The sequence below is a fragment of the Pyxicephalus adspersus genome, chromosome 2 (genome assembly GCF_032062135.1).
Source record: "Pyxicephalus adspersus chromosome 2, UCB_Pads_2.0, whole genome shotgun sequence".
Lineage (NCBI taxonomy): Eukaryota > Metazoa > Chordata > Amphibia > Anura > Pyxicephalidae > Pyxicephalus > Pyxicephalus adspersus.
In genome coordinates this window covers 70,774,712-70,779,546 of record NC_092859.1, presented here as the reverse complement: position 1 = coordinate 70,779,546, position 4,835 = coordinate 70,774,712, and the positions used below count along the sequence as shown (strand labels likewise).

General features: G+C 38.8%; 1 pseudogene; it reads left to right on the top strand.

Moving 5' to 3' along the window:
* Positions 1-2,169: 2,169 nt before the first annotated feature.
* Positions 2,170-2,371, top strand: LOC140325054 (U2 spliceosomal RNA; annotated as a pseudogene).
* Positions 2,372-4,835: the final 2,464 nt, after the last annotated feature.

Genomic DNA, 4,835 nt, shown 5'->3' with positions numbered 1-4,835 from the left:
CTTTTTATAGTCTTTATTAAGTGTAGACAGCATTGCATGTAGAAGAACGCTGCTGGTTTTGATTTGTGGATTTTTGCTATAACATTTTATGACATATAGATTTAACATCCAAAAATTTAGGTACATGTGGATTTTATGTGCTTCCCCATAATAATATAAACGTCCTGTATAATAATATTTCAACCTATTATTTTCTTTAACTATTTCTGCTGGGCTTGTCTGTTGTACCCTGAGGCTGGAAATGATCCCATAGAAGTCTGTAATGCACAGGGATTGTTAAATCTGTAGTTTGGGAAATGTGCAGCAGACCTGCAGCCATCAGATGCCTGCATACATGCATTTGTAAAGGAGATGGTTGGTAAGTTTATTTCATAGGAAGGGAGCAAACAGGATTTTTTCACTTAAAGTGCAAATATCTGTTGAATAAGCTGAATCAGCAAAAAAACAATAGAAAGGAATACAATCCTTCAGCAGACAAAACAGTTTACTTATATGTATTATATATTTGTGTTCAGTTTTAAATATACAACCTAGGCTTCATACAACCTGATTTGTCATGAAGCCAGCCTACGGGTGTTATTGTATCGAGGGGCGGCATTTCTCTGGAAGTATCTATTGCAGAAATATTGAGGTTCAACTGATGTTAGAAGCTACCTATACCTGACAGTAAGCATTGTATGGTACTTGTAGTTTCTACCTTTTAGATCAGAAGTCGTGAGCAGGTAGCAATATTTGACAGGCTAGCATTGTATGACAGCTTTAGTTTTGTATCTTTTATGAGGACAAGGGGACACAAACTTCTGGCCTAGGGGAGAAAAAAGTATAAATCTGGCCCTGATTATAAATGTTTTCATGTGCAACTTGAATTCTGTGCTCCAGTTTCATTCACACATAAATGCTGTCAGAAATACACTTGTTTACTGTATATAATGGCATAAATGTGCATACAGTTCCACACAAAAATACAATTACACTGTATTGCTTAATAACTTTTTGTGGCTTTTTCTAAGCATTTTGTAGAGTCTTTTGTGCCTTCCCTTTACTACATTTTTTTTATTTTCCAATGGAAAAAGTTGAACTTAATGTCCACGTTCTTATCTTAACCTAAATGTAATATGATGATATAGATTAAGTTACACAGTTCATGGACCTCCCTGTTACTACCCTGAAACATGAACTCTGAAAAGATAAAATATTCTGCAATTCATGCATTTAAAGTAAACTATATTTCAAATTTAAAAAACAGACTGGAAGTTTGTTTCATTATTATAAAATTGGCAAAATGAATATCATATAGAAATACCTTTACTTACAAATTTTGAAGGCAGAGCATTTATAAATATAGCCAGGACATATTTTATTATGCCATTCAGGGCAAAGAATTGCTTGATAGTGCATTTTTGAGGGATAAAGAAAATTCGGTTTGCATTGCCTTTGATTTTTGCATACCTCCTCCCAAGAGCAAGTACATTGTTTGCAGCCAGGATGAGGGCATCAGGGGGAGTACTGAGGCAAGGTTGTGATGTTAAGGGGTAGCTATGTAGAGCACCTGATGGCCCCTCTTATGAGTCAGTACCTGCCTGCATTGTACAGAAAAACATCATGACCAGGGTAGCTCAGATTTTGCCCTCCCCCCTCACTTTCATCACCCCTCCCCCAGCCCCCCAAAAACTCACTGACAACTTTACTGGACTAAAAATGGCTGGCAAGCAGCCCTTTATTTAATAGCATAAATTAATATCCATTTACAACAAATAAATACTGAACTTCTATAGAAATTTAAAACCAAGCATATAATAACATACAAAAACAATTCAAAATGTAACTCCCAATATCAGACAACAATATTCTATTTTCTTTATGACAACACCAACCTGTTCTAAACCAAACAACCAGGCTGCAGGTTTTGGAAGGCAAAGTCCGCAACAGCATTTCGAATTCGAGCATCACCGCACTGGACCCTAGCCGCCCAGCACCGCCTCAGGGACTTTAACTGTACATTTCTTAAAGAGGCACCCAATCAAATATTATTATTATTATTATTATTAATAACTGTTCCCGATTCCCCATAAGCCACCCTTTGCCCAAAAAAACTGTCCCAAAGGGTCTGTCCTGACCCTTCTTATTCTCCGCCCCCTTTACTTCGGACCTGTACCTTTACTAACCCCTTTCGCTCTTGGGCCTTATGGCTAAGATCAAGTGTAGTATCTGTTCTTATCAATTCTGAATGAGAAAACCAAGGCGTCCTTGGGGGGGACGCTGAGGTCAGTACACTCTAGATTAAAGGCAGCGATGGAGGTTTTGATTGCTCTATCTATCTCTATCTCTGCCTGCTGATGTGGACGGATCTGCCATGATCTGGCTAAAAGGCCGGGGATGAGAAGGTCTGCAGGTGTTTGTGCCCTTGGTTTGGGCGACCCACACTGTGTTCGCCTTACGGTAGAAGGTCACAGTTTTTATTGCACACACAGCCACCCTAATACTGCACTTCTCTTTTGCAACCAGCCTCTTGGGCTGGGCCTTTTGGCCAGACTGTAGTAACCTTTTAAACCCAGCCGAAAGGCCAGCCATGGCTACTACATTATGGCACTTATTCACCCTTTTTTTTGTGTGTGTACGTCTTTTGTTGCACAGCTTGCACTTTGCACTCTGCACTAGACGAGTAGGGGGTGGTCCATCTGGCCTCACCTTAGGTTAGGTGTGGGGAGTGTGCATGGCCCTTAGGTCTGCACTCTACCTAACCTTGGGGCTCTCTTCGGGGGAGCCCAATTGCTCAAAGATGCTGGGAGGGCTTGGCCCAAAGTATGTGGAGGTGTTCTGCCTAGGCTACGGCTCGGGTAGGGTACGCTCCAGATTTGGGAAGCTTGTCCCCTGTCAGGAGCCTTGCGCCGGGGGGGTTCAGGTAAAGAGGCCCTAGTCCCTTTAGGGACAGGACCATGTGAGGTGCCTGGTGCAAATTTTTGTGTTGTACACTTGTGCACTTTTTTGCACGGGATTTTAGTTTGGAGTGTTGTTTTCGATACCATGAGAAGTTCACACTGCAGATCTTCGAAAAAAAAAAAAAAACTCTCCTTAACCCCTCTCTTCTGCCAATAACCCCCCCCCTTGGGCTATCACTCACACCCTGTCATGCAGGACCTAGGGCCACACCTTCAGTCTAATGTCTAAGGTATGTAATGAGAGCAGAAAGGTTTTATTCAAAAATTTTATTAGCAAGTAGATGAAGGATTAAAGGAGGAACCAGTGACAAAAAAAATAAAATCAAATTAGCTTTTATGCTGTAGTTTTTAAGAGAAACAGAAGCCAGTGCTTTATATTTTGGTTTTGAATATTATATAGAAAGGGGTAAGCCAGTAATGTTAACACCAGTCTAAATGGGGATAATAACTTGCTTTGGAGAACAAAAATCACTAAGAGCTTTAACTATCCCCCTCTGTAAAGACAAAAGGTTGAATGTCCAGCATATGTGTGTACTTTTTTTTAAGGAATCCTACCACATCCCATATTAATGTATGGTTGTGTTTTTCCCTCTGTAGCCAAGCCCAAACTGTTTTACATACATTTTAGGGCGTACAAGCATTGCATATAGCTTCAGCTGCAGATAAGAACTATCTTAGTCACTGCTTCCTTGATTATTATATATAATCAGAATCAGAAGACTGGGCAACATTTGCATGCATTACACAACTTTCTGAAGGAGCTTCTTTAGAAAAGTGGTCAACCATCGATTGCATAAAACAATTTAGTCATAAATATGGGTCATAATGTATTATATTTATAATAAAAATATATCATCACTAATTGATGGGGTCTTGATCGGCAAAGTACATTACACAACATGTTGAAGGATCTTCAGAAAAGTAACCTTTGATGCATTGCACAACATGTTGAAGCGACTTAAGCAGAAAGGTAGGCACCCCCCACTTATTAAAGGGTCTTCATCAGCAAAGTTGTCAACCTCTGCATTTATTACTTATTGACAGGGCGGTCTTCAAATTTGTTGTCAACTTTCCAATGCATTTCACAACTTATTAAAGGATTTTCTTCAAAAAAGTATGTATTGAACATCTTTTTAATAAGTCTCCATCAGAAAAGTGAGGAAATCTCTGAATGCAACTTAATAAAGGGGCTTTATCAGAAAGTTGAGCAACTTCTGAATGTATTACCTAACTTACTGAAAGTAGTTATCAGAAAAGTAGGCATCTTCTTCATATACTACATAACTGATTGCACTTGGTGCCTTCTTCAGAAAAATGGTTTGAGTGCATAACACAATTTATTGTAGGAATTTTACCGGACAGTTGGGCAACCTTTTAATGTATTACACAACTTTTTGAAAGTACTTCTTCAGAAAATAGATACTTTTTGAATGCATTTCACAACTTAATAAAGGAAGTTCATCACGACAGGTAGGCATTCACTGATTGCATTACCCAAATTTTTTAAGGGTCTTCACAAAAATTGTAGACTTCTACACTCATTACACAATTTACCAAATTGACTTTTTCAGAAAAGTGGTCAACTTTAGAATTCAATGCACAATTATTAAAGGGTCTTTATCAGAAAGGGGGCAACCTCTGCATGGAGTATACAACTTTTTGTGGGGCTTCTAAAGAAAAATGGTCAAGCTTTGAATGCTTCGAACATCCTATTGACAGCTCTTCATCATAAACATGGGCAACCTCAAAGAAGTACACAACTTCTTGGGGCCTTGCATTGCCCTAGTTAGAACATTAATTACCTGTGTGTTGGTCTAGTATTTATGTATGTAGTTTTTTGTTTATTAGTAAGTTAGTTTATTATAACCATGTTGGAATGCGTTGACTGTACAAAAT